At 43.1% G+C, this 19299-nt stretch overlaps 17 non-coding genes across 17 annotated transcripts; all 17 read right to left on the reverse strand.

Moving 5' to 3' along the window:
• Positions 1–614: 614 nt before the first annotated feature.
• LOC141280109 (U5 spliceosomal RNA) lies at positions 615–730 on the reverse strand. The gene has a single exon (XR_012334902.1). It is a non-coding gene; the product is annotated as a U5 spliceosomal RNA (small nuclear RNA).
• Positions 731–1725: 995 nt separating this feature from the next.
• Positions 1726–1797, reverse strand: trnag-ucc (transfer RNA glycine (anticodon UCC)). The gene has a single exon. It is a non-coding gene; the product is annotated as a tRNA-Gly (tRNA).
• A 1090-nt stretch (positions 1798–2887) lies between these two features.
• Positions 2888–3003, reverse strand: LOC135728425 (U5 spliceosomal RNA). The gene has a single exon (XR_010525571.2). It is a non-coding gene; the product is annotated as a U5 spliceosomal RNA (small nuclear RNA).
• Positions 3004–3998: 995 nt separating this feature from the next.
• Positions 3999–4070, reverse strand: trnag-ucc (transfer RNA glycine (anticodon UCC)). The gene has a single exon. It is a non-coding gene; the product is annotated as a tRNA-Gly (tRNA).
• A 1090-nt stretch (positions 4071–5160) lies between these two features.
• LOC141280110 (U5 spliceosomal RNA) lies at positions 5161–5276 on the reverse strand. Its single transcript, XR_012334903.1, has one exon. It is a non-coding gene; the product is annotated as a U5 spliceosomal RNA (small nuclear RNA).
• A 995-nt stretch (positions 5277–6271) lies between these two features.
• Positions 6272–6343, reverse strand: trnag-ucc (transfer RNA glycine (anticodon UCC)). Its single transcript has one exon. It is a non-coding gene; the product is annotated as a tRNA-Gly (tRNA).
• A 1090-nt stretch (positions 6344–7433) lies between these two features.
• LOC141280111 (U5 spliceosomal RNA) lies at positions 7434–7549 on the reverse strand. Its single transcript, XR_012334904.1, has one exon. It is a non-coding gene; the product is annotated as a U5 spliceosomal RNA (small nuclear RNA).
• A 995-nt stretch (positions 7550–8544) lies between these two features.
• On the reverse strand, positions 8545–8616 carry trnag-ucc (transfer RNA glycine (anticodon UCC)). Its single transcript has one exon. It is a non-coding gene; the product is annotated as a tRNA-Gly (tRNA).
• Positions 8617–9706: 1090 nt separating this feature from the next.
• On the reverse strand, positions 9707–9822 carry LOC141280112 (U5 spliceosomal RNA). Its single transcript, XR_012334905.1, has one exon. It is a non-coding gene; the product is annotated as a U5 spliceosomal RNA (small nuclear RNA).
• A 995-nt stretch (positions 9823–10817) lies between these two features.
• trnag-ucc (transfer RNA glycine (anticodon UCC)) lies at positions 10818–10889 on the reverse strand. The gene has a single exon. It is a non-coding gene; the product is annotated as a tRNA-Gly (tRNA).
• Positions 10890–11979: 1090 nt separating this feature from the next.
• Positions 11980–12095, reverse strand: LOC135728432 (U5 spliceosomal RNA). The gene has a single exon (XR_010525577.2). It is a non-coding gene; the product is annotated as a U5 spliceosomal RNA (small nuclear RNA).
• A 995-nt stretch (positions 12096–13090) lies between these two features.
• Positions 13091–13162, reverse strand: trnag-ucc (transfer RNA glycine (anticodon UCC)). The gene has a single exon. It is a non-coding gene; the product is annotated as a tRNA-Gly (tRNA).
• Positions 13163–14252: 1090 nt separating this feature from the next.
• LOC141280113 (U5 spliceosomal RNA) lies at positions 14253–14368 on the reverse strand. Its single transcript, XR_012334906.1, has one exon. It is a non-coding gene; the product is annotated as a U5 spliceosomal RNA (small nuclear RNA).
• Positions 14369–15363: 995 nt separating this feature from the next.
• On the reverse strand, positions 15364–15435 carry trnag-ucc (transfer RNA glycine (anticodon UCC)). The gene has a single exon. It is a non-coding gene; the product is annotated as a tRNA-Gly (tRNA).
• A 1090-nt stretch (positions 15436–16525) lies between these two features.
• LOC141280114 (U5 spliceosomal RNA) lies at positions 16526–16641 on the reverse strand. The gene has a single exon (XR_012334907.1). It is a non-coding gene; the product is annotated as a U5 spliceosomal RNA (small nuclear RNA).
• Positions 16642–17636: 995 nt separating this feature from the next.
• trnag-ucc (transfer RNA glycine (anticodon UCC)) lies at positions 17637–17708 on the reverse strand. Its single transcript has one exon. It is a non-coding gene; the product is annotated as a tRNA-Gly (tRNA).
• A 1090-nt stretch (positions 17709–18798) lies between these two features.
• LOC141280115 (U5 spliceosomal RNA) lies at positions 18799–18914 on the reverse strand. The gene has a single exon (XR_012334908.1). It is a non-coding gene; the product is annotated as a U5 spliceosomal RNA (small nuclear RNA).
• Positions 18915–19299: the final 385 nt, after the last annotated feature.

Below are 19299 nucleotides of genomic sequence, written 5' to 3' on the forward strand. Positions count from 1 at the left end.
CTCGCTGGCGACACCTGCTGGTCAAAATAGTGTAAAAGCAGATCTGTCCAAACGTTTGACACTTTATTTTACAAAATAATAGCAAGATTTGTATTAAAATATGTTTAAAAAACTTATTTGACTTAATTATGACATAATTTAAAGTGTATTATATGTTTTTTTGTTTTATTTAGGGCAAACAAATCGTTAAAACTATCTCCCCTTTTAATTATGCACGTTTTTGTCATTAAATCTGTCTATAAAAAAGAGTAAACAAAATGGTAGTGTTATTAGTCAGAAGGATGCATGTTTTATGAACTTGCATCATAAAACTGACCCGAGTTCACCTACCCATATTAGACACTGGTCATTTGTGACCAACTCCCCCTAGTGGTGAACCATCGGATTTTCGAAACGTTTCGAAACGGTCATGACATAATGAAGCCTCGTTTGCTAAAATCACGTGACTTGAAACCGGTTTGAAACACTCTCCGAACCAATTGATTGGAAAGAAAAGATTCCCAAAGGTTTCTAAGCCTCATGAAGCAGTGCTTCGAAAGCGAGCATCACTACTAAACTCATCACGACAAACACAAGCATAACGAAAGACTTTCTGCAATTGACCAAAGTTACGCAGCTCTGCTCTGAGCAGAGCACCCAAAAATACAATAAACTCACAACGGTCCCCCTCCACGGAAATCTTTAGTAAAAGGCGAAAGATTTATGCGTAGTTGAAGGAAAACTTGAGTTATGCCCAACAACCCTTGACCCAGTGTGCTCCGTGTGCCACACCATAATGTCCAAAAAGGGTAATTTCTGGTTCAGGATCCACCCAGACCCTTCCACCTGGGAGGAGCAAAAGAGGTAGAAATACCTTCCTGTGAAAAAAAGACACAGGCACAGGCTACTAACATGTCACAGTGTGATCTTTTGATGAGAGGATTTGGGGAATGAAACTCTGTGCACAGAGGATGCACAGGTTACCTCCAATCTCCATCCCGTTAGGTTTTCAAATCTCAAATAACCAAAATAATAAAAGCCACCCCAAAAAACAGTAGAGGAATTTTCTTCCAAGCCAGGGGAATCTTCATCAATTTCCATAGCCTCTAGAAAAAAGGAAAGAAAGGGCCCCAACAGAAGAACAAGGTCTAAGACCTTCAGCTTAATAGATCATTTTCACTTCAAAAATTCTTTTTGGGGTTATGATAGCTGGTGTTAGGGCAGGGTGTAGTTTAGGGTTAATTTATTTCAGGTAAATAGTAAAAAAGCAAGGGGAGGGGTTGGGTTAAGGTTCAGAATGGGGCAGGGCTGTCTTTTAAAAGACCTATCTAGGGGGGTTACTGATTTTGGGGTAAGGATGGTGGTTGGCTGGGGCAGTAGAAGGGAATGTTTTTTAAAAAAGAAGGTAAAGAAACTTTTTAAAATATAAACAAACACACAAAATAAACAAAAAACGTGGGGAAAAAAACAGGAAGGCTGTCCTCACAAATGGGGAGTACGTGTGTTATAAGCTGCGGTCTGGGTTGACGACTCGGCTCGACGACCCAGTTCGGGCGTCAGATCCTCGTTAGTATAGTGGACAGTATCTCCGCCTGTCACGCGGAAGACCGGGGTTCGATTCCCCGACGGGGAGAGCTACTTTTCGTTTGACTTCTCAAACAACTTGCACGAGCCACCTTTAAGCATCATAATCGGCTTAAGATCTGCGCTGCTCTCATTCTCACGACTGGGTCGAGCAAAAAGCTGTGCGTTGGCCGGGAATCGAACCCGGGTCAACTGCTTGGAAGGCAGCTATGCTCACCACTATACCACCAACGCAGGCAGGCGGGTATTGCTCAACAAGACTTGTGAATGTCCTCAACCAACTGTTGTTTCAGATCTGCACTGAATTGATCACGGATTCAGTCGATTCCCTTTCATGCCTCCTGCTGTTGTCTCTAACTTGATTACACAGAAGCCAAGGAGTACTCTTTCAAAGGGGATGTTGCCCGGCGTGACGCCCATGAAATCCTCGTTAGTATAGTGGACAGTATCTCCGCCTGTCACGCGGAAGACCGGGGTTCGATTCCCCGACGGGGAGGTTTACTTTGTCTCAGGACTGCCAAATGAAACGCAAGACATACGGCACGAGCTGAAATCTGCTGTGCCGTCCCTATGTTGGATTTACCCGGCGCCTTTGTTTAAAGCCACTGAACACCAGTGATGGGAGAAACCAAGATTTCCGAAGCTTCGAATCAGTTGAACCAATTGCTTCGAAAATTGATTCAGTTTTTCGAAGCGTTCGAAACACCACACTCGCTGGCGACACCTGCTGGTCAAAATAGTGTAAAAGCAGATCTGTCCAAACGTTTGACACTTTATTTTACAAAATAATAGCAAGATTTGTATTAAAATATGTTTAAAAAACTTATTTGACTTAATTATGACATAATTTAAAGTGTATTATATGTTTTTTTGTTTTATTTAGGGCAAACAAATCGTTAAAACTATCTCCCCTTTTAATTATGCACGTTTTTGTCATTAAATCTGTCTATAAAAAAGAGTAAACAAAATGGTAGTGTTATTAGTCAGAAGGATGCATGTTTTATGAACTTGCATCATAAAACTGACCCGAGTTCACCTACCCATATTAGACACTGGTCATTTGTGACCAACTCCCCCTAGTGGTGAACCATCGGATTTTCGAAACGTTTCGAAACGGTCATGACATAATGAAGCCTCGTTTGCTAAAATCACGTGACTTGAAACCGGTTTGAAACACTCTCCGAACCAATTGATTGGAAAGAAAAGATTCCCAAAGGTTTCTAAGCCTCATGAAGCAGTGCTTCGAAAGCGAGCATCACTACTAAACTCATCACGACAAACACAAGCATAACGAAAGACTTTCTGCAATTGACCAAAGTTACGCAGCTCTGCTCTGAGCAGAGCACCCAAAAATACAATAAACTCACAACGGTCCCCCTCCACGGAAATCTTTAGTAAAAGGCGAAAGATTTATGCGTAGTTGAAGGAAAACTTGAGTTATGCCCAACAACCCTTGACCCAGTGTGCTCCGTGTGCCACACCATAATGTCCAAAAAGGGTAATTTCTGGTTCAGGATCCACCCAGACCCTTCCACCTGGGAGGAGCAAAAGAGGTAGAAATACCTTCCTGTGAAAAAAAGACACAGGCACAGGCTACTAACATGTCACAGTGTTATCTTTTGATGAGAGGATTTGGGGAATGAAACTCTGTGCACAGAGGATGCACAGGTTACCTCCAATCTCCATCCCGTTAGGTTTTCAAATCTCAAATAACCAAAATAATAAAAGCCACCCCAAAAAACAGTAGAGGAATTTTCTTCCAAGCCAGGGGAATCTTCATCAATTTCCATAGCCTCTAGAAAAAAGGAAAGAAAGGGCCCCAACAGAAGAACAAGGTCTAAGACCTTCAGCTTAATAGATCATTTTCACTTCAAAAATTCTTTTTGGGGTTATGATAGCTGGTGTTAGGGCAGGGTGTAGTTTAGGGTTAATTTATTTCAGGTAAATAGTAAAAAAGCAAGGGGAGGGGTTGGGTTAAGGTTCAGAATGGGGCAGGGCTGTCTTTTAAAAGACCTATCTAGGGGGGTTACTGATTTTGGGGTAAGGATGGTGGTTGGCTGGGGCAGTAGAAGGGAATGTTTTTTAAAAAAGAAGGTAAAGAAACTTTTTAAAATATAAACAAACACACAAAATAAACAAAAAACGTGGGGAAAAAAACAGGAAGGCTGTCCTCACAAATGGGGAGTACGTGTGTTATAAGCTGCGGTCTGGGTTGACGACTCGGCTCGACGACCCAGTTCGGGCGTCAGATCCTCGTTAGTATAGTGGACAGTATCTCCGCCTGTCACGCGGAAGACCGGGGTTCGATTCCCCGACGGGGAGAGCTACTTTTCGTTTGACTTCTCAAACAACTTGCACGAGCCACCTTTAAGCATCATAATCGGCTTAAGATCTGCGCTGCTCTCATTCTCACGACTGGGTCGAGCAAAAAGCTGTGCGTTGGCCGGGAATCGAACCCGGGTCAACTGCTTGGAAGGCAGCTATGCTCACCACTATACCACCAACGCAGGCAGGCGGGTATTGCTCAACAAGACTTGTGAATGTCCTCAACCAACTGTTGTTTCAGATCTGCACTGAATTGATCACGGATTCAGTCGATTCCCTTTCATGCCTCCTGCTGTTGTCTCTAACTTGATTACACAGAAGCCAAGGAGTACTCTTTCAAAGGGGATGTTGCCCGGCGTGACGCCCATGAAATCCTCGTTAGTATAGTGGACAGTATCTCCGCCTGTCACGCGGAAGACCGGGGTTCGATTCCCCGACGGGGAGGTTTACTTTGTCTCAGGACTGCCAAATGAAACGCAAGACATACGGCACGAGCTGAAATCTGCTGTGCCGTCCCTATGTTGGATTTACCCGGCGCCTTTGTTTAAAGCCACTGAACACCAGTGATGGGAGAAACCAAGATTTCCGAAGCTTCGAATCAGTTGAACCAATTGCTTCGAAAATTGATTCAGTTTTTCGAAGCGTTCGAAACACCACACTCGCTGGCGACACCTGCTGGTCAAAATAGTGTAAAAGCAGATCTGTCCAAACGTTTGACACTTTATTTTACAAAATAATAGCAAGATTTGTATTAAAATATGTTTAAAAAACTTATTTGACTTAATTATGACATAATTTAAAGTGTATTATATGTTTTTTTGTTTTATTTAGGGCAAACAAATCGTTAAAACTATCTCCCCTTTTAATTATGCACGTTTTTGTCATTAAATCTGTCTATAAAAAAGAGTAAACAAAATGGTAGTGTTATTAGTCAGAAGGATGCATGTTTTATGAACTTGCATCATAAAACTGACCCGAGTTCACCTACCCATATTAGACACTGGTCATTTGTGACCAACTCCCCCTAGTGGTGAACCATCGGATTTTCGAAACGTTTCGAAACGGTCATGACATAATGAAGCCTCGTTTGCTAAAATCACGTGACTTGAAACCGGTTTGAAACACTCTCCGAACCAATTGATTGGAAAGAAAAGATTCCCAAAGGTTTCTAAGCCTCATGAAGCAGTGCTTCGAAAGCGAGCATCACTACTAAACTCATCACGACAAACACAAGCATAACGAAAGACTTTCTGCAATTGACCAAAGTTACGCAGCTCTGCTCTGAGCAGAGCACCCAAAAATACAATAAACTCACAACGGTCCCCCTCCACGGAAATCTTTAGTAAAAGGCGAAAGATTTATGCGTAGTTGAAGGAAAACTTGAGTTATGCCCAACAACCCTTGACCCAGTGTGCTCCGTGTGCCACACCATAATGTCCAAAAAGGGTAATTTCTGGTTCAGGATCCACCCAGACCCTTCCACCTGGGAGGAGCAAAAGAGGTAGAAATACCTTCCTGTGAAAAAAAGACACAGGCACAGGCTACTAACATGTCACAGTGTGATCTTTTGATGAGAGGATTTGGGGAATGAAACTCTGTGCACAGAGGATGCACAGGTTACCTCCAATCTCCATCCCGTTAGGTTTTCAAATCTCAAATAACCAAAATAATAAAAGCCACCCCAAAAAACAGTAGAGGAATTTTCTTCCAAGCCAGGGGAATCTTCATCAATTTCCATAGCCTCTAGAAAAAAGGAAAGAAAGGGCCCCAACAGAAGAACAAGGTCTAAGACCTTCAGCTTAATAGATCATTTTCACTTCAAAAATTCTTTTTGGGGTTATGATAGCTGGTGTTAGGGCAGGGTGTAGTTTAGGGTTAATTTATTTCAGGTAAATAGTAAAAAAGCAAGGGGAGGGGTTGGGTTAAGGTTCAGAATGGGGCAGGGCTGTCTTTTAAAAGACCTATCTAGGGGGGTTACTGATTTTGGGGTAAGGATGGTGGTTGGCTGGGGCAGTAGAAGGGAATGTTTTTTAAAAAAGAAGGTAAAGAAACTTTTTAAAATATAAACAAACACACAAAATAAACAAAAAACGTGGGGAAAAAAACAGGAAGGCTGTCCTCACAAATGGGGAGTACGTGTGTTATAAGCTGCGGTCTGGGTTGACGACTCGGCTCGACGACCCAGTTCGGGCGTCAGATCCTCGTTAGTATAGTGGACAGTATCTCCGCCTGTCACGCGGAAGACCGGGGTTCGATTCCCCGACGGGGAGAGCTACTTTTCGTTTGACTTCTCAAACAACTTGCACGAGCCACCTTTAAGCATCATAATCGGCTTAAGATCTGCGCTGCTCTCATTCTCACGACTGGGTCGAGCAAAAAGCTGTGCGTTGGCCGGGAATCGAACCCGGGTCAACTGCTTGGAAGGCAGCTATGCTCACCACTATACCACCAACGCAGGCAGGCGGGTATTGCTCAACAAGACTTGTGAATGTCCTCAACCAACTGTTGTTTCAGATCTGCACTGAATTGATCACGGATTCAGTCGATTCCCTTTCATGCCTCCTGCTGTTGTCTCTAACTTGATTACACAGAAGCCAAGGAGTACTCTTTCAAAGGGGATGTTGCCCGGCGTGACGCCCATGAAATCCTCGTTAGTATAGTGGACAGTATCTCCGCCTGTCACGCGGAAGACCGGGGTTCGATTCCCCGACGGGGAGGTTTACTTTGTCTCAGGACTGCCAAATGAAACGCAAGACATACGGCACGAGCTGAAATCTGCTGTGCCGTCCCTATGTTGGATTTACCCGGCGCCTTTGTTTAAAGCCACTGAACACCAGTGATGGGAGAAACCAAGATTTCCGAAGCTTCGAATCAGTTGAACCAATTGCTTCGAAAATTGATTCAGTTTTTCGAAGCGTTCGAAACACCACACTCGCTGGCGACACCTGCTGGTCAAAATAGTGTAAAAGCAGATCTGTCCAAACGTTTGACACTTTATTTTACAAAATAATAGCAAGATTTGTATTAAAATATGTTTAAAAAACTTATTTGACTTAATTATGACATAATTTAAAGTGTATTATATGTTTTTTTGTTTTATTTAGGGCAAACAAATCGTTAAAACTATCTCCCCTTTTAATTATGCACGTTTTTGTCATTAAATCTGTCTATAAAAAAGAGTAAACAAAATGGTAGTGTTATTAGTCAGAAGGATGCATGTTTTATGAACTTGCATCATAAAACTGACCCGAGTTCACCTACCCATATTAGACACTGGTCATTTGTGACCAACTCCCCCTAGTGGTGAACCATCGGATTTTCGAAACGTTTCGAAACGGTCATGACATAATGAAGCCTCGTTTGCTAAAATCACGTGACTTGAAACCGGTTTGAAACACTCTCCGAACCAATTGATTGGAAAGAAAAGATTCCCAAAGGTTTCTAAGCCTCATGAAGCAGTGCTTCGAAAGCGAGCATCACTACTAAACTCATCACGACAAACACAAGCATAACGAAAGACTTTCTGCAATTGACCAAAGTTACGCAGCTCTGCTCTGAGCAGAGCACCCAAAAATACAATAAACTCACAACGGTCCCCCTCCACGGAAATCTTTAGTAAAAGGCGAAAGATTTATGCGTAGTTGAAGGAAAACTTGAGTTATGCCCAACAACCCTTGACCCAGTGTGCTCCGTGTGCCACACCATAATGTCCAAAAAGGGTAATTTCTGGTTCAGGATCCACCCAGACCCTTCCACCTGGGAGGAGCAAAAGAGGTAGAAATACCTTCCTGTGAAAAAAAGACACAGGCACAGGCTACTAACATGTCACAGTGTTATCTTTTGATGAGAGGATTTGGGGAATGAAACTCTGTGCACAGAGGATGCACAGGTTACCTCCAATCTCCATCCCGTTAGGTTTTCAAATCTCAAATAACCAAAATAATAAAAGCCACCCCAAAAAACAGTAGAGGAATTTTCTTCCAAGCCAGGGGAATCTTCATCAATTTCCATAGCCTCTAGAAAAAAGGAAAGAAAGGGCCCCAACAGAAGAACAAGGTCTAAGACCTTCAGCTTAATAGATCATTTTCACTTCAAAAATTCTTTTTGGGGTTATGATAGCTGGTGTTAGGGCAGGGTGTAGTTTAGGGTTAATTTATTTCAGGTAAATAGTAAAAAAGCAAGGGGAGGGGTTGGGTTAAGGTTCAGAATGGGGCAGGGCTGTCTTTTAAAAGACCTATCTAGGGGGGTTACTGATTTTGGGGTAAGGATGGTGGTTGGCTGGGGCAGTAGAAGGGAATGTTTTTTAAAAAAGAAGGTAAAGAAACTTTTTAAAATATAAACAAACACACAAAATAAACAAAAAACGTGGGGAAAAAAACAGGAAGGCTGTCCTCACAAATGGGGAGTACGTGTGTTATAAGCTGCGGTCTGGGTTGACGACTCGGCTCGACGACCCAGTTCGGGCGTCAGATCCTCGTTAGTATAGTGGACAGTATCTCCGCCTGTCACGCGGAAGACCGGGGTTCGATTCCCCGACGGGGAGAGCTACTTTTCGTTTGACTTCTCAAACAACTTGCACGAGCCACCTTTAAGCATCATAATCGGCTTAAGATCTGCGCTGCTCTCATTCTCACGACTGGGTCGAGCAAAAAGCTGTGCGTTGGCCGGGAATCGAACCCGGGTCAACTGCTTGGAAGGCAGCTATGCTCACCACTATACCACCAACGCAGGCAGGCGGGTATTGCTCAACAAGACTTGTGAATGTCCTCAACCAACTGTTGTTTCAGATCTGCACTGAATTGATCACGGATTCAGTCGATTCCCTTTCATGCCTCCTGCTGTTGTCTCTAACTTGATTACACAGAAGCCAAGGAGTACTCTTTCAAAGGGGATGTTGCCCGGCGTGATGCCCATGAAATCCTCGTTAGTATAGTGGACAGTATCTCCGCCTGTCACGCGGAAGACCGGGGTTCGATTCCCCGACGGGGAGGTTTACTTTGTCTCAGGACTGCCAAATGAAACGCAAGACATACGGCACGAGCTGAAATCTGCTGTGCCGTCCCTATGTTGGATTTACCCGGCGCCTTTGTTTAAAGCCACTGAACACCAGTGATGGGAGAAACCAAGATTTCCGAAGCTTCGAATCAGTTGAACCAATTGCTTCGAAAATTGATTCAGTTTTTCGAAGCGTTCGAAACACCACACTCGCTGGCGACACCTGCTGGTCAAAATAGTGTAAAAGCAGATCTGTCCAAACGTTTGACACTTTATTTTACAAAATAATAGCAAGATTTGTATTAAAATATGTTTAAAAAACTTATTTGACTTAATTATGACATAATTTAAAGTGTATTATATGTTTTTTTGTTTTATTTAGGGCAAACAAATCGTTAAAACTATCTCCCCTTTTAATTATGCACGTTTTTGTCATTAAATCTGTCTATAAAAAAGAGTAAACAAAATGGTAGTGTTATTAGTCAGAAGGATGCATGTTTTATGAACTTGCATCATAAAACTGACCCGAGTTCACCTACCCATATTAGACACTGGTCATTTGTGACCAACTCCCCCTAGTGGTGAACCATCGGATTTTCGAAACGTTTCGAAACGGTCATGACATAATGAAGCCTCGTTTGCTAAAATCACGTGACTTGAAACTGGTTTGAAACACTCTCCGAACCAATTGATTGGAAAGAAAAGATTCCCAAAGGTTTCTAAGCCTCATGAAGCAGTGCTTCGAAAGCGAGCATCACTACTAAACTCATCACGACAAACACAAGCATAACGAAAGACTTTCTGCAATTGACCAAAGTTACGCAGCTCTGCTCTGAGCAGAGCACCCAAAAATACAATAAACTCACAACGGTCCCCCTCCACGGAAATCTTTAGTAAAAGGCGAAAGATTTATGCGTAGTTGAAGGAAAACTTGAGTTATGCCCAACAACCCTTGACCCAGTGTGCTCCGTGTGCCACACCATAATGTCCAAAAAGGGTAATTTCTGGTTCAGGATCCACCCAGACCCTTCCACCTGGGAGGAGCAAAAGAGGTAGAAATACCTTCCTGTGAAAAAAAGACACAGGCACAGGCTACTAACATGTCACAGTGTGATCTTTTGATGAGAGGATTTGGGGAATGAAACTCTGTGCACAGAGGATGCACAGGTTACCTCCAATCTCCATCCCGTTAGGTTTTCAAATCTCAAATAACCAAAATAATAAAAGCCACCCCAAAAAACAGTAGAGGAATTTTCTTCCAAGCCAGGGGAATCTTCATCAATTTCCATAGCCTCTAGAAAAAAGGAAAGAAAGGGCCCCAACAGAAGAACAAGGTCTAAGACCTTCAGCTTAATAGATCATTTTCACTTCAAAAATTCTTTTTGGGGTTATGATAGCTGGTGTTAGGGCAGGGTGTAGTTTAGGGTTAATTTATTTCAGGTAAATAGTAAAAAAGCAAGGGGAGGGGTTGGGTTAAGGTTCAGAATGGGGCAGGGCTGTCTTTTAAAAGACCTATCTAGGGGGGTTACTGATTTTGGGGTAAGGATGGTGGTTGGCTGGGGCAGTAGAAGGGAATGTTTTTTAAAAAAGAAGGTAAAGAAACTTTTTAAAATATAAACAAACACACAAAATAAACAAAAAACGTGGGGAAAAAAACAGGAAGGCTGTCCTCACAAATGGGGAGTACGTGTGTTATAAGCTGCGGTCTGGGTTGACGACTCGGCTCGACGACCCAGTTCGGGCGTCAGATCCTTGTTAGTATAGTGGACAGTATCTCCGCCTGTCACGCGGAAGACCGGGGTTCGATTCCCCGACGGGGAGAGCTACTTTTCGTTTGACTTCTCAAACAACTTGCACGAGCCACCTTTAAGCATCATAATCGGCTTAAGATCTGCGCTGCTCTCATTCTCACGACTGGGTCGAGCAAAAAGCTGTGCGTTGGCCGGGAATCGAACCCGGGTCAACTGCTTGGAAGGCAGCTATGCTCACCACTATACCACCAACGCAGGCAGGCGGGTATTGCTCAACAAGACTTGTGAATGTCCTCAACCAACTGTTGTTTCAGATCTGCACTGAATTGATCACGGATTCAGTCGATTCCCTTTCATGCCTCCTGCTGTTGTCTCTAACTTGATTACACAGAAGCCAAGGAGTACTCTTTCAAAGGGGATGTTGCCCGGCGTGACGCCCATGAAATCCTCGTTAGTATAGTGGACAGTATCTCCGCCTGTCACGCGGAAGACCGGGGTTCGATTCCCCGACGGGGAGGTTTACTTTGTCTCAGGACTGCCAAATGAAACGCAAGACATACGGCACGAGCTGAAATCTGCTGTGCCGTCCCTATGTTGGATTTACCCGGCGCCTTTGTTTAAAGCCACTGAACACCAGTGATGGGAGAAACCAAGATTTCCGAAGCTTCGAATCAGTTGAACCAATTGCTTCGAAAATTTATTCAGTTTTTCGAAGCGTTCGAAACACCACACTCGCTGGCGACACCTGCTGGTCAAAATAGTGTAAAAGCAGATCTGTCCAAACGTTTGACACTTTATTTTACAAAATAATAGCAAGATTTGTATTAAAATATGTTTAAAAAACTTATTTGACTTAATTATGACATAATTTAAAGTGTATTATATGTTTTTTTGTTTTATTTAGGGCAAACAAATCGTTAAAACTATCTCCCCTTTTAATTATGCACGTTTTTGTCATTAAATCTGTCTATAAAAAAGAGTAAACAAAATGGTAGTGTTATTAGTCAGAAGGATGCATGTTTTATGAACTTGCATCATAAAACTGACCCGAGTTCACCTACCCATATTAGACACTGGTCATTTGTGACCAACTCCCCCTAGTGGTGAACCATCGGATTTTCGAAACGTTTCGAAACGGTCATGACATAATGAAGCCTCGTTTGCTAAAATCACGTGACTTGAAACCGGTTTGAAACACTCTCCGAACCAATTGATTGGAAAGAAAAGATTCCCAAAGGTTTCTAAGCCTCATGAAGCAGTGCTTCGAAAGCGAGCATCACTACTAAACTCATCACGACAAACACAAGCATAACGAAAGACTTTCTGCAATTGACCAAAGTTACGCAGCTCTGCTCTGAGCAGAGCACCCAAAAATACAATAAACTCACAACGGTCCCCCTCCACGGAAATCTTTAGTAAAAGGCGAAAGATTTATGCGTAGTTGAAGGAAAACTTGAGTTATGCCCAACAACCCTTGACCCAGTGTGCTCCGTGTGCCACACCATAATGTCCAAAAAGGGTAATTTCTGGTTCAGGATCCACCCAGACCCTTCCACCTGGGAGGAGCAAAAGAGGTAGAAATACCTTCCTGTGAAAAAAAGACACAGGCACAGGCTACTAACATGTCACAGTGTGATCTTTTGATGAGAGGATTTGGGGAATGAAACTCTGTGCACAGAGGATGCACAGGTTACCTCCAATCTCCATCCCGTTAGGTTTTCAAATCTCAAATAACCAAAATAATAAAAGCCACCCCAAAAAACAGTAGAGGAATTTTCTTCCAAGCCAGGGGAATCTTCATCAATTTCCATAGCCTCTAGAAAAAAGGAAAGAAAGGGCCCCAACAGAAGAACAAGGTCTAAGACCTTCAGCTTAATAGATCATTTTCACTTCAAAAATTCTTTTTGGGGTTATGATAGCTGGTGTTAGGGCAGGGTGTAGTTTAGGGTTAATTTATTTCAGGTAAATAGTAAAAAAGCAAGGGGAGGGGTTGGGTTAAGGTTCAGAATGGGGCAGGGCTGTCTTTTAAAAGACCTATCTAGGGGGGTTACTGATTTTGGGGTAAGGATGGTGGTTGGCTGGGGCAGTAGAAGGGAATGTTTTTTAAAAAAGAAGGTAAAGAAACTTTTTAAAATATAAACAAACACACAAAATAAACAAAAAACGTGGGGAAAAAAACAGGAAGGCTGTCCTCACAAATGGGGAGTACGTGTGTTATAAGCTGCGGTCTGGGTTGACGACTCGGCTCGACGACCCAGTTCGGGCGTCAGATCCTCGTTAGTATAGTGGACAGTATCTCCGCCTGTCACGCGGAAGACCGGGGTTCGATTCCCCGACGGGGAGAGCTACTTTTCGTTTGACTTCTCAAACAACTTGCACGAGCCACCTTTAAGCATCATAATCGGCTTAAGATCTGCGCTGCTCTCATTCTCACGACTGGGTCGAGCAAAAAGCTGTGCGTTGGCCGGGAATCGAACCCGGGTCAACTGCTTGGAAGGCAGCTATGCTCACCACTATACCACCAACGCAGGCAGGCGGGTATTGCTCAACAAGACTTGTGAATGTCCTCAACCAACTGTTGTTTCAGATCTGCACTGAATTGATCACGGATTCAGTCGATTCCCTTTCATGCCTCCTGCTGTTGTCTCTAACTTGATTACACAGAAGCCAAGGAGTACTCTTTCAAAGGGGATGTTGCCCGGCGTGACGCCCATGAAATCCTCGTTAGTATAGTGGACAGTATCTCCGCCTGTCACGCGGAAGACCGGGGTTCGATTCCCCGACGGGGAGGTTTACTTTGTCTCAGGACTGCCAAATGAAACGCAAGACATACGGCACGAGCTGAAATCTGCTGTGCCGTCCCTATGTTGGATTTACCCGGCGCCTTTGTTTAAAGCCACTGAACACCAGTGATGGGAGAAACCAAGATTTCCGAAGCTTCGAATCAGTTGAACCAATTGCTTCGAAAATTGATTCAGTTTTTCGAAGCGTTCGAAACACCACACTCGCTGGCGACACCTGCTGGTCAAAATAGTGTAAAAGCAGATCTGTCCAAACGTTTGACACTTTATTTTACAAAATAATAGCAAGATTTGTATTAAAATATGTTTAAAAAACTTATTTGACTTAATTATGACATAATTTAAAGTGTATTATATGTTTTTTTGTTTTATTTAGGGCAAACAAATCGTTAAAACTATCTCCCCTTTTAATTATGCACGTTTTTGTCATTAAATCTGTCTATAAAAAAGAGTAAACAAAATGGTAGTGTTATTAGTCAGAAGGATGCATGTTTTATGAACTTGCATCATAAAACTGACCCGAGTTCACCTACCCATATTAGACACTGGTCATTTGTGACCAACTCCCCCTAGTGGTGAACCATCGGATTTTCGAAACGTTTCGAAACGGTCATGACATAATGAAGCCTCGTTTGCTAAAATCACGTGACTTGAAACCGGTTTGAAACACTCTCCGAACCAATTGATTGGAAAGAAAAGATTCCCAAAGGTTTCTAAGCCTCATGAAGCAGTGCTTCGAAAGCGAGCATCACTACTAAACTCATCACGACAAACACAAGCATAACGAAAGACTTTCTGCAATTGACCAAAGTTACGCAGCTCTGCTCTGAGCAGAGCACCCAAAAATACAATAAACTCACAACGGTCCCCCTCCACGGAAATCTTTAGTAAAAGGCGAAAGATTTATGCGTAGTTGAAGGAAAACTTGAGTTATGCCCAACAACCCTTGACCCAGTGTGCTCCGTGTGCCACACCATAATGTCCAAAAAGGGTAATTTCTGGTTCAGGATCCACCCAGACCCTTCCACCTGGGAGGAGCAAAAGAGGTAGAAATACCTTCCTGTGAAAAAAAGACACAGGCACAGGCTACTAACATGTCACAGTGTGATCTTTTGATGAGAGGATTTGGGGAATGAAACTCTGTGCACAGAGGATGCACAGGTTACCTCCAATCTCCATCCCGTTAGGTTTTCAAATCTCAAATAACCAAAATAATAAAAGCCACCCCAAAAAACAGTAGAGGAATTTTCTTCCAAGCCAGGGGAATCTTCATCAATTTCCATAGCCTCTAGAAAAAAGGAAAGAAAGGGCCCCAACAGAAGAACAAGGTCTAAGACCTTCAGCTTAATAGATCATTTTCACTTCAAAAATTCTTTTTGGGGTTATGATAGCTGGTGTTAGGGCAGGGTGTAGTTTAGGGTTAATTTATTTCAGGTAAATAGTAAAAAAGCAAGGGGAGGGGTTGGGTTAAGGTTCAGAATGGGGCAGGGCTGTCTTTTAAAAGACCTATCTAGGGGGGTTACTGATTTTGGGGTAAGGATGGTGGTTGGCTGGGGCAGTAGAAGGGAATGTTTTTTAAAAAAGAAGGTAAAGAAACTTTTTAAAATATAAACAAACACACAAAATAAACAAAAAACGTGGGGAAAAAAACAGGAAGGCTGTCCTCACAAATGGGGAGTACGTGTGTTATAAGCTGCGGTCTGGGTTGACGACTCGGCTCGACGACCCAGTTCGGGCGTCAGATCCTTGTTAGTATAGTGGACAGTATCTCCGCCTGTCACGCGGAAGACCGGGGTTCGATTCCCCGACGGGGAGAGCTACTTTTCGTTTGACTTCTCAAACAACTTGCACGAGCCACCTTTAAGCATCATAATCGGCTTAAGATCTGCGCTGCTCTCATTCTCACGACTGGGTCGAGCAAAAAGCTGTGCGTTGGCCGGGAATCGAACCCGGGTCAACTGCTTGGAAGGCAGCTATGCTCACCACTATACCACCAACGCAGGCAGGCGGGTATTGCTCAACAAGACTTGTGAATGTCCTCAACCAACTGTTGTTTCAGATCTGCACTGAATTGATCACGGATTCAGTCGATTCCCTTTCATGCCTCCTGCTGTTGTCTCTAACTTGATTACACAGAAGCCAAGGAGTACTCTTTCAAAGGGGATGTTGCCCGGCGTGACGCCCATGAAATCCTCGTTAGTATAGTGGACAGTATCTCCGCCTGTCACGCGGAAGACCGGGGTTCGATTCCCCGACGGGGAGGTTTACTTTGTCTCAGGACTGCCAAATGAAACGCAAGACATACGGCACGAGCTGAAATCTGCTGTGCCGTCCCTATGTTGGATTTACCCGGCGCCTTTGTTTAAAGCCACTGAACACCAGTGATGGGAGAAACCAAGATTTCCGAAGCTTCGAATCAGTTGAACCAATTGCTTCGAAAATTTATTCAGTTTTTCGAAGCGTTCGAAACACCACACTCGCTGGCGACACCTGCTGGTCAAAATAGTGTAAAAGCAGATCTGTCCAAACGTTTGACACTTTATTTTACAAAATAATAGCAAGATTTGTATTAAAATATGTTTAAAAAACTTATTTGACTTAATTATGACATAATTTAAAGTGTATTATATGTTTTTTTGTTTTATTTAGGGCAAACAAATCGTTAAAACTATCTCCCCTTTTAATTATGCACGTTTTTGTCATTAAATCTGTCTATAAAAAAGAGTAAACAAAATGGTAGTGTTATTAGTCAGAAGGATGCATGTTTTATGAACTTGCATCATAAAACTGACCCGAGTTCACCTACCCATATTAGACACTGGTCATTTGTGACCAACTCCCCCTAGTGGTGAACCATCGGATTTTCGAAACGTTTCGAAACGGTCATGACATAATGAAGCCTCGTTTGCTAAAATCACGTGACTTGAAACCGGTTTGAAACACTCTCCGAACCAATTGATTGGAAAGAAAAGATTCCCAAAGGTTTCTAAGCCTCATGAAGCAGTGCTTCGAAAGCGAGCATCACTACTAAACTCATCACGACAAACACAAGCATAACGAAAGACTTTCTGCAATTGACCAAAGTTACGCAGCTCTGCTCTGAGCAGAGCACCCAAAAATACAATAAACTCACAACGGTCCCCCTCCACGGAAATCTTTAGTAAAAGGCGAAAGATTTATGCGTAGTTGAAGGAAAACTTGAGTTATGCCCAACAACCCTTGACCCAGTGTGCTCCGTGTGCCACACCATAATGTCCAAAAAGGGTAATTTCTGGTTCAGGATCCACCCAGACCCTTCCACCTGGGAGGAGCAAAAGAGGTAGAAATACCTTCCTGTGAAAAAAAGACACAGGCACAGGCTACTAACATGTCACAGTGTTATCTTTTGATGAGAGGATTTGGGGAATGAAACTCTGTGCACAGAGGATGCACAGGTTACCTCCAATCTCCATCCCGTTAGGTTTTCAAATCTCAAATAACCAAAATAATAAAAGCCACCCCAAAAAACAGTAGAGGAATTTTCTTCCAAGCCAGGGGAATCTTCATCAATTTCCATAGCCTCTAGAAAAAAGGAAAGAAAGGGCCCCAACAGAAGAACAAGGTCTAAGACCTTCAGCTTAATAGATCATTTTCACTTCAAAAATTCTTTTTGGGGTTATGATAGCTGGTGTTAGGGCAGGGTGTAGTTTAGGGTTAATTTATTTCAGGTAAATAGTAAAAAAGCAAGGGGAGGGGTTGGGTTAAGGTTCAGAATGGGGCAGGGCTGTCTTTTAAAAGACCTATCTAGGGGGGTTACTGATTTTGGGGTAAGGATGGTGGTTGGCTGGGGCAGTAGAAGGGAATGTTTTTTAAAAAAGAAGGTAAAGAAACTTTTTAAAATATAAACAAACACACAAAATAAACAAAAAACGTGGGGAAAAAAACAGGAAGGCTGTCCTCACAAATGGGGAGTACGTGTGTTATAAGCTGCGGTCTGGGTTGACGACTCGGCTCGACGACCCAGTTCGGGCGTCAGATCCTCGTTAGTATAGTGGACAGTATCTCCGCCTGTCACGCGGAAGACCGGGGTTCGATTCCCCGACGGGGAGAGCTACTTTTCGTTTGACTTCTCAAACAACTTGCACGAGCCACCTTTAAGCATCATAATCGGCTTAAGATCTGCGCTGCTCTCATTCTCACGACTGGGTCGAGCAAAAAGCTGTGCGTTGGCCGGGAATCGAACCCGGGTCAACTGCTTGGAAGGCAGCTATGCTCACCACTATACCACCAACGCAGGCAGGCGGGTATTGCTCAACAAGACTTGTGAATGTCCTCAACCAACTGTTGTTTCAGATCTGCACTGAATTGATCACGGATTCAGTCGATTCCCTTTCATGCCTCCTGCTGTTGTCTCTAACTTGATTACACAGAAGCCAAGGAGTACTCTTTCAAAGGGGATGTTGCCCGGCGTGACGCCCATGAAATCCTCGTTAGTATAGTGGACAGTATCTCCGCCTGTCACGCGGAAGACCGGGGTTCGATTCCCCGACGGGGAGGTTTACTTTGTCTCAGGACTGCCAAATGAAACGCAAGACATACGGCACGAGCTGAAATCTGCTGTGCCGTCCCTATGTTGGATTTACCCGGCGCCTTTGTTTAAAGCCACCGAACACCAGTGATGGGAGAAACCAAGATTTCCGAAGCTTCGAATCAGTTGAACCAATTGCTTCGAAAATTGATTCAGTTTTTCGAAGCGTTCGAAACACCACACTCGCTGGCGACACCTGCTGGTCAAAATAGTGTAAAAGCAGATCTGTCCAAACGTTTGACACTTTATTTTACAAAATAATAGCAAGATTTGTATTAAAATATGTTTAAAAAACTTATTTGACTTAATTATGACATAATTTAAAGTGTATTATATGTTTTTTTGTTTTATTTAGGGCAAACAAATCGTTAAAACTATCTCCCCTTTTAATTATGCACGTTTTTGTCATTAAATCTGTCTATAAAAAAGAGTAAACAAAATGGTAGTGTTATTAGTCAGAAGGATGCATGTTTTATGAACTTGCATCATAAAACTGACCCGAGTTCACCTACCCATATTAGACACTGGTCATTTGTGACCAACTCCCCCTAGTGGTGAACCATCGGATTTTCGAAACGTTTCGAAACGGTCATGACATAATGAAGCCTCGTTTGCTAAAATCACGTGACTTGAAACCGGTTTGAAACACTCTCCGAACCAATTGATTGGAAAGAAAAGATTCCCAAAGGTTTCTAAGCCTCATGAAGCAGTGCTTCGAAAGCGAGCATCACTACTAAACTCATCACGACAAACACAAGCATAACGAAAGACTTTCTGCAATTGACCAAAGTTACGCAGCTCTGCTCTGAGCAGAGCACCCAAAAATACAATAAACTCACAACGGTCCCCCTCCACGGAAATCTTTAGTAAAAGGCGAAAGATTTATGCGTAGTTGAAGGAAAACTTGAGTTATGCCCAACAACCCTTGACCCAGTGTGCTCCGTGTGCCACACCATAATGTCCAAAAAGGGTAATTTCTGGTTCAGGATCCACCCAGACCCTTCCACCTGGGAGGAGCAAAAGAGGTAGAAATACCTTCCTGTGAAAAAAAGACACAGGCACAGGCTACTAACATGTCACAGTGTGATCTTTTGATGAGAGGATTTGGGGAATGAAACTCTGTGCACAGAGGATGCACAGGTTACCTCCAATCTCCATCCCGTTAGGTTTTCAAATCTCAAATAACCAAAATAATAAAAGCCACCCCAAAAAACAGTAGAGGAATTTTCTTCCAAGCCAGGGGAATCTTCATCAATTTCCATAGCCTCTAGAAAAAAGGAAAGAAAGGGCCCCAACA

Source organism: Paramisgurnus dabryanus, chromosome 13 (genome assembly GCF_030506205.2).
Source record: "Paramisgurnus dabryanus chromosome 13, PD_genome_1.1, whole genome shotgun sequence".
In the NCBI taxonomy this organism is placed as follows: domain Eukaryota; kingdom Metazoa; phylum Chordata; class Actinopteri; order Cypriniformes; family Cobitidae; genus Paramisgurnus; species Paramisgurnus dabryanus.